The sequence below is a fragment of the Eriocheir sinensis genome, chromosome 12 (assembly GCF_024679095.1).
Source record: "Eriocheir sinensis breed Jianghai 21 chromosome 12, ASM2467909v1, whole genome shotgun sequence".
Taxonomy (NCBI): Eukaryota; Metazoa; Arthropoda; class Malacostraca; order Decapoda; family Varunidae; genus Eriocheir; species Eriocheir sinensis.
Window position 1 is genome coordinate 23169330 of NC_066520.1, and position 10582 is coordinate 23179911.

A 10582-nucleotide genomic window follows, 5' to 3' on the forward strand; every position below is an offset into this window, starting at 1 on the left:
AAAGAGGAGGAGGTTGCTGTTACTGGTATTGTTTCCTTGGAAGGACTGCGCGTGACAATTTACAGGATGAGTGTTTCCTACAAACGTCTTGCTTCCGAGATAATGGTTATACTTACTGGAATCTACTTCTTGACTCAATTATATCATATTTTTCACTTTCTTTGCTTCTTCCTTTGTGCTCTTCCACCTTTTCTACCTGATCAGTCCTGACCAGTCTGTATCAAATCCTTCCTCCCGCTCCAGTGTTTTGGGTGAAGTGATCAGTCGCAACAAAACATCGACACATTCAGAATTTCAGATTTATTGAATTCAGTGGAACCAACATATACCGAACACAACTCCATTATTGTATTATTGGATTGAGAGAGAGAGAGAGAGAGGAGACTCACAATCCCACTGTGTCACAACAATTTCAGGACTTAATATCATCATCAGATTGTCCTCAGAGATTACAGACATGACACACACACACACACACACACACACACACACACACACACACACACACACACACACACACACACACACACACACACACACAGGAAAAGGACTTGAGATAAATGAAAAAGGAAGAAATGTGGAAGGAAAGAAGTTTTCGTGATAAATTTGAAGTGAGAACGTGACGGAGCTAAAAGAGATTAATTGAAAAAAGAAAACGTTCTGACATCGATATAATAGAAGGTGAAGGAAGAAGGAGAGTGAAGGTGTAGGTTTCCTCTTACGTTTTTTTTTTTTTTTTGAGAGATTCGATGACTAAATATTGTCGAGAAAGATGAGCAGAGCAGCAGGTAAATGTAGATCTGGCAATAGGAAATAAATAAAAAAATAGACGGTTTTCTTCATCTCCATCTTCCTTTCCTTCAAACGTGGCAGAAAATTGAAAAGAAAGACTTGATACTCTATTGATTAATTAGAGTGCAGGATACTGTCGGATGGCGCGGGAAGAAGTGGTTGTCAACTGGTCATATCCAGTGTGTGTGTGTGTGTGTGTGTGTGTGTGTGTGTGTGTGTGTGTGTTGCAATTTCGAAGTTATATATTCATGAAGGAAGGAAAAGGGATGCGTGGAGAATTACGATGTGAAAAGCGAATTATAGCATCTCTGGGACCCCTGATATTGTTTTCACAGCTCTTTGTAGGAGTCTGAGCTGGATTTTATTTCATTTTATTAGCTATTTCCTTCACTGATTCAAATTACTGATAGCAACATTCTTGTACCCTTCGTATTTATAAAAATCGTTTTTACCTCCTGATCGACAAGAAAAGAGGAGATAATCATTAAAAATATAATTGTTAATGTTAATATTATTCATTTATCTTCTTAGTAGTTAAATACTGTGATAGTTGTTGTTATTATTATTATTATTATTATTATTATTATTATTATTATTATTATTATTATTATTATTATTATTATTATTATTATTATTATTATTATTATTATTATTATTATTATTATTATTATTATTATTATTATTATTATTATTATTATATTATCTGTAACATTACTTTTATTGCTTTCTCATTATTATTTTCACCACCCTGCCACCACCATCGTACGTTTTTTCAGCAGTCGTTTCCTCCGTTAAGTGGCGGGGTGGTTCCCTCAACTTCCTGCCGTGTTGACGTGTGGATCCTGCTTTTAGCTGGAAGTGGTTTTTGTTTATTTATTTGTTCATTTATTATCCTTAGTACTATTTGTAGGAGTAGTTGTAGTTTTAATAAGAACACTAGTAGCGGCAGCAGTAGCAGCAGCAGCAGCGGCAGCAAGAGTAGTAGTAGTAGTAGTAGTTGTAGTAGTTGTAGTAGTACTATTAGTAGTGGTAGTAGTAGTAGTAGAAGTACTGGTAGTAGTAATAGTAGTAAGAGGAGGAGGAGGAGGAGGAGGAGGAGAGGCCTTACTAATTGTAACAAAACAGTAGCAGTAGTAACAATATTTTTAACCGAATTGATATGCAAAGGAAATATTAGAATAACTAATTATAACGATAATAATGATAGTTATATATTTTTGTATTATTGTATTGCAATATATACTTATTAAAACAACAAACAACAAGAAAAAAGGAAAAATTAACTATAATATCATTAATCACAGTAATGAAAATATTAATAATAATAATAATAATAATAATAATAATAATAATAATAATAATAATAATAATAATAATAATAATAATAATAATAATAATAATAATAATAATAATAATAATAATAATAATAATAATAATAATAATAATAATATAATGATAATAATAATAATAATAATAATAATAATAATAATAATAATAATAATAATAATAATAATAATAATAATAATAATAATAATAATAATAATAATAATAATAATAATAATAATAATAATAATAATAATAATAATAATAATAATAATAATAATAATAATAATAATAATAATAATAATAATAATAATAATAATAATAATAATAATAATAATAATAATAATAATAATAATAATAATAATAATAATAATAATAATAATAATAATAGTAATAATGGTGATAAGTTTTAAATTAGCAAATATATGTCACCGTACTATTTTCTCATTGCAACAGTGCATAAAAATGAAATTAAAAAGCGACATAAATAACAATGATAAAGTAATATAGTAATAATGTGGGAGTGAGTTATTTTTTACCGTAAGTGCAGTGACGACAGAAAATAAATTGAAGTAGTAAAAGTTATTACAGAGAGTAATCTAAAAATAAATAATATAATTGTTGAAATGTCTGCAATTATCGGCTTGGTTGCAGATCCAGCCGTGGGTCCGCCTCAGTAATGCCTCGCCATCGATCTCAGGACGGCAGGAAGGAAGGAAGGAGTGAACGTCTCCCAAATTAATTACTAACCTCTGCTGCTTCTCTCGCATCGACTCCTCCTCTTCGTCCTTCTCCTTTTCCTCCATTGCCTCTTATCTTCGCTGCTCCACCCATACCACTCACAACCACCTCTTTCCTTCTATTCGATTTGCACCTCGTCCATAACCTTGCGACCTCTTACTCAACTTACACATTTGATCATCTTCCTTTACACATTCCTCCCTTTCTCTCGACAAGACGTTCAACAAGTTAACTTCCTGGATGGTTTGAAATTCTGCAATTAGATTTGTACTCGTCCCTCATGCCCAGCGTTTTCTTCGATATTGATAACATCTTTTTACCTAGAGTAGCTGTGTTTTGATTCTTTGTTCGAGGTCTTGGCGTAAACTGGCGGACACGATGAGAGCGCCTAACCTCGAGGAAGCTGATACGCCAGTACATATATGCGTTATCAGTACCAGGCCCTAATCGCCGGCTGAAAAGCGTGAAGATATCTGTACATAAGAATACTTCAAACGTCAATAGGCACCCATTGATATTGACGGTAACTTTCGCGTGACAATAGTCCATAAAAATGCTGAAGATTACGATGAAAAATGAAATGTCTTCTTTTTCCTAAGTTAATTGAGGCTTAATTATCTGAATCTGGGGTCAAGGGCCCTACCTGGTTAATTAATCCTTTAATACACGCAGCGCTACATATATGTGCATTTATTCAATTCCAGATAGGCCTCAGGCATAGTGCAGAGAAGAAAAAAAAAACACTTCCTCTTCTCTAATGATAGGAACGGAGATAAACCTGAGACAGCAAAATACACTTGGAGGAAAAACACGCCGATAAATCAATGTCATAGAGCCACAGGCTGATACACCGCTGGCTGGTGGGTCGGAAGGGGGCAGGATCAGGGGGAGCAGATACGGGCCGCAGGGAATGTTTATCGACGCAAATGAAAAGCAAAAAACAAGCGGATGTAATAAATAAACAGGTCAGGAAGAACCAAAGCAAATAAAACTACCACTCGTTGTGAGATGTGTGTAAGGAAATACTATAATGTATTTTAATTTAATGCCAGAAACAGTACACTTAAAAATATGAAAAATACTAACATACATGCGTTGAAATCTTATCTTCCTAATGTCGTAGTAAATTTCAGATGGATTAAAATTAAAGGAAATATGAGTTACTTGTGGGAATCGATTAGGAGGAGGTTCAGGACAGTTATGGGCGTGCGAAAGTAAAAGAAACAACAAAAGGGTAACAGGATATAAGGAGCTATGGAAAACTTATGAGAAGGAGAGACGAGAGAAAGAAGGAGGAGAGAGAGAGAGAGAGAGAGAGAGAGAGAGAGAGAGAGAGAGAGAGAGAGAGAGAGAGAGAGAGAGAGAGAGAGAGAGAGAGAGAGAGAGAGAGAGAGAGAGAGAGAGAGAGAGAGAGAGAGAGAGAGAGAGAGAGAGAGAGAGAGAGAGGAAGAGAGAGAGGAAGAGAGAGAGAGAGAGGAAGAGAGAGAGAGAGAGAGGAAGAGAGAGAGAGAGAGAGAGAGAGAGAGAGAGAGAGAGAGAGAGAGAGAGAGAGAGAGAGAGAGAGAGAGAGAGAGAGAGAGAGAGAGAGAGAGAGAGAGAGAGAGAGAGAGAGAGAGAGAGAGAGAGAGAGAGAGAGAGAGAGAGAGAGAGAGAGAGAGAGAGAGAGAGAGAGAGAGATATAGAGATATATATAGATATATATATATATATATATATATATATATATATATATATATATATATATATATATATATATATATATGTATATATATATATATATATATATATATATATATATATATATATATATATATATATATATATATATATATATATATATATATATATATATATATATATATATATATATATATATATATATATATATATATATATATATATATATATATATATATATATATATATATATATATATATATATATATATATATATATATATATATATATATATATATATATATATATATATATATATATATATATATATATATATATATATATATATATATATATATATATATATATATATATATATATATATATATATATATATATATATATATATATATATATATATATATATATATATATATATATATATATATATATATATATATATATATATATATATATATATATATATATATATATATATATATATATATATATATATATATATATATATATATCACTTTAATTCACTGCGTAATGTAATCCTGACAACAAAGATTTAATTGTGTTTTTTTTCAGTCCGTCCAAGAATTATTAACGTCCCCAAATAAAAACCGTCTGATATGTTTTTTTCAACAGTCTTTTATAATCGTAACGGCCTCTAAATTAACACAAGTGGCGACGAAGACAGAACACATCGGGCAGTATGAAAGTTAATGAATGCCTATATAAACCAAAACAGGAGATTGGATAAATGGCATCAAAATAATGAAAAATATATATATATATATATATATATATATATATATATATATATATATATATATATATATATATATATATATATATATATATATATATATATATATATATATATATATATATATATATATATATATATATATATATATATATATATATATATATATATATATATATATATATATATATATATATATATATATATATATATATATATATATATATATATATATATATATATATATATATATATATATATATATATATATATATATATATATATATATATATATATATATATATATATATATATATATATATATATATATATATATATATATATATATATATATATATATATATATATATATATATATATATATATATATATATATATATATATATATATATATATATATATATATATATATATATATATATATATATATATATATATATATATATATATATATATATATATATATATATATATATATATATATATATATATATATATATATATATATATATATATATATATATATATATATATATATATATATATATATATATATATATATATATATATATATATATATATATATATATATATATATATATATATATATATATATATATATATATATATATATATATATATATATATACATATATATATATATATATATATATATATATATATATATATATATATATATATATATATATATATATATATATATATATATCACTTTAATTCACCGTACGTAATGTAATCCAGTATAACGAAGATTTATTTTTGTTTTTTTCTTTAGTCCGGCCAAGAATTATTAACGTCCTGAACACCAAAACCATCCGATATGTTTTTTCTTATCTGTTTTTTAAGAGGAAAACACGAGTAAAACGAAGAAGAATAGGAAAGAAAAGGAAGAATACAGGAATAGTATGTACCTCCCTTTATTTATTACGGTTCTTCTGTAAATTTCTCAACCGCTGAAATATTTTCTTAGAAACTGGATCAACTATATACAACCTCTTTTTATTTATTAGGCTTTTTTTCTGTAAATTTTCTACCGCTGAAATATTTGTATCAGAAATTGCATCAACTCTCTCTCTCTCTCTCTCTCTCTCTATATATATATATATATATATATATATATATATATATATATATATATATATATATATATATATATATATATATATATATATATATATATATATATATATATATATATATATATATATATATATATATATATATATATATATATATATATATATATATATATATATATATATATATATATATATATATATATAGAAAAATATTTGTGAGGTAACCATTTAAGAAGCCTAGTAAATAAAGGAGGTTGAAAGAAGAGAATAGCGTTTTAGATAGTATAATAAATAGAAGGAGGCTGTGTATAGTCAATCAGTTCCTAAGAATAATATTGCAGCGCTGAAGAATATCACAGAAGAAAAAACTTAATCAATAAAATGAGGTTGAAGGAAGAGCATGGAGTGTGTGTATATATATATATATATATATATATATATATATATATATATATATATATATATATATATATATATATATATATATATATATATATATATATATATATATATATATATATATATATATATATATATATATATATATATATATATATATATATATATATATATATATATATATATATATATATATATATATATATATATATCACTTTAATTCACCGGACGTAAGGTAATCCAGTATAACGAAGATTTATTTTTGTTTTGTTCTTTAGTCCGGCCAAGAATTATTAACGTCCTGAACACCAAAACCGTCCGATATGTTTTTTCTTATCTGTCTTTTAAGAGGAAAACACGAGTAAAACAAAGACGAAAAGGAAAGAAAAAGAAGAATACAGGAATAGTATGTACCTCCCTTTATTTATTATGGTTCTTCTGTAAATTTCTCAACCGCTGAAATATTTTCTTAGCAACTGGATCAACTATATACAACCTCTTTTTATTAACTAGGCTTTTTTTCTGTAAATTTTCTACCGCTGATATATTTGTATTAGGAATTGAATCAACTCTCTCTCTCTCTCTCTCTCTCTCTCTATATATATATATATATATATATATATATATATATAAATAATTGGTCCAATGGCTAAGAAAAATATTTGTGAGGTAAAGAAATTTACAGAGGAAGCCAAATAAAGAAAAGGAGTTTTAAGGAAGAGGAGGGCGTTTAGATAGTTTATCAGTTGCTAAGAAAGATATTACAGCGTTAGAGAAATTTGTAAAAGAAAAAAGCGTAATAATTAAAGGTAAGTTGTATATAGTTTATACAGTTGTTAAGAAAAAATATTTCAGAGGTAGAGAAATTTACGGAAGATGCCTGATAAATAAAGGGAGGTTGAAAGAAGAGAATAGCGTTTTAGATAGTATAATAAATAAAAGGAGGCTGTGTACAGTTAATCAGTTGCTAAGAAAAATATTGCAGCGCTAGAGAATATCACAGAAGAAAAAACTTAATCAATAAAATAAAGTTGAAGGATATATATATATATATATATATATATATATATATATATATATATATATATATATATATATATATATATATATATATATATATATATATATATATATATATATATATATATATATATATATATATATATATATATATATATATATATATATATATATATATATATATATATATATATATTTATATATATATATATATATATATATATATATATATATATATATATATATATATATATATATATATATATATATATATATATATATATATATATATATATATATCACTTTAATTCACCGTACGTAATGTAATCCAGTATAACGAAGATTTATTTATTTATTTATTTTTTTAGTCCAGCAACACAAAAACCGTCCTATATGTTTTTTCTTATCTGTCTTTTAAGAGGAAAATACGAGTAAAACGAAGACGAAAAGGAAAGAAATGGAAGAATACAGAAATAGTATGTACCTCCCTTTATTTATTACGGTTGTTCTGTAAATTTCTCAACCGCTGAAATATTTTCTTAGCAACTGGATCAACTATATACAACCCCTTTTTATTTATTAGGCTTTTTTTTCTGTAAATTTTCTACCGCTGAAATATTTGTATTAGAAATTGGAACAACTATATATATATATATATATATATATATATATATATATATATATATATATATATATATATATATATATATATATATATATATATATATATAATTGGTCCAATGTCTAAGAAAAATATTTGTGAGGTAGAGAAATTTACAGAGGAAGCCAAATAAAGAAAAGTAGGTTAAAGGAAGAGGAGGGCGTTTAGATAGTTTATCAGTTGCTAAGAAAAATATTACAGCGTTAGAGAAATTTGTAAAAGAAAAAAGCCTAATAAATAAAGATAGTTTATATTGTTATCCATTTGATAAGTAAAAATATTTCAGAGGTAGAGAAATTTACGGAAGAAGCCTAATGAATAAAGGGGGGTTGAAAGAAGAGAATAGCGTTTTAGATAGTATAATAAATAAAAGGATGTTGTATATAGTTAATCAGTTGCTAAGAAAAATATTGCATCGCTAGAAAATATCACAGACAAAAAACCCTAATACATAAACTGAGGTTAATGGAAGACGAGAGAGTATATAAATATATATATATATATATATATATATATATATATATATATATATATATATATATATATATATATATATATATATATATATATATATATATAGATAGATATAGACTCTTTCATGAATCTCTTTTATATATTTATATATATATATATATATATATATATATATATATATATATATATATATATATATATCTATATATATATATATATATATATATATATATATATATATATATATATATATATATATATATATATATATATATATATATATATATATATATATATATATATATATATATATATATATATATATATATATATATATATATATATATATATATATATATATATATATATATATATATATATATATATATATATATATATATATATATATATATATATATATATATATATATATATATATATAGAGAAATATATTTTGAGATAGAGAAATTTGTTGGAATAAAGAAAAGGAGTTTTAAGTAAGAGGAGGGTGTTTAGATAGTTTATCAGTTGCTAAAAAAATATTACAGCGTTAGAGAAATTTATAAAAGAAAAAAGCCTAAGAAATAAAGGTAGGTTGTATATACTTTATACAGTTGTTAAGTAAAAATATTTCAGAGGTAGAGAACTTTACGGAAGAAGCTTAAGGGGAGGCACAACAGCTGAGATGATAAAATTAGGTCAAAAAATCATTTTTTAGTATTTCGCATATCTAGATAGAAAAAAGCTTCAAGAATGAAGCCGTAGTCAGTAAATAACGAACACCGGGTGGCAACACGGTTTAAAAGAAATCGAATCCCTCGATAATTACCACATAATATGTCATACTCAAAACTTTAAACTCATTTATCTCAAAACCTCAAATTTTAACTTCAATGAGTAGCTGTGCACAAAAAACTTGATGGATCTAAATGAAACTCACCATACTTGTACATAATGGGTATGTCTACATTTCCAAGACAGGGTTTTAAGAAATTCGAAAAAGTCTTGTTCTGGATACGTTATATAGCTAAAAAAAATAGTGACGTCATTATTTCATGAAATTGCGAAAGCGGTTTCTCACGAACTAAAACGAATTTAGCAAAAAACTGTCTTGGGTAAAATAATTTACATTATTTTATGTGTATTTTGTATACATTTTTTATACGTATTTACTTAATTTTATGTGTATTTTGTATATATATTTTTATAAAAATCTACGTTATTTTATGTGTATTCGTATATATATTTTGAAACAAATTTACATTGTTTTATATGTATTTTGCATATCTATTTCAATACAAATTTACCTTATTGTAAGTGTTTTTTTATATATTTATTTCAATTCAAATTAAATTTTTTGATGTGTATTTTGGTATATATATTTTTATACATAAAAAAAAATGCGTTATTTTATGGGTATTTCGCCTCTTTATTTTCATTCAAATTTACATTATTTTATTAATATTCTGTGTATTTATTTTGATACGATTTTACATTATTCTATTTGTGTTTTGTATATATTTTTTTTATACAAATTTACGTTATTTTAAGTGTATTTGTTTATGTCTTTTCATTCAAATTTACATTATTTTATGTGTA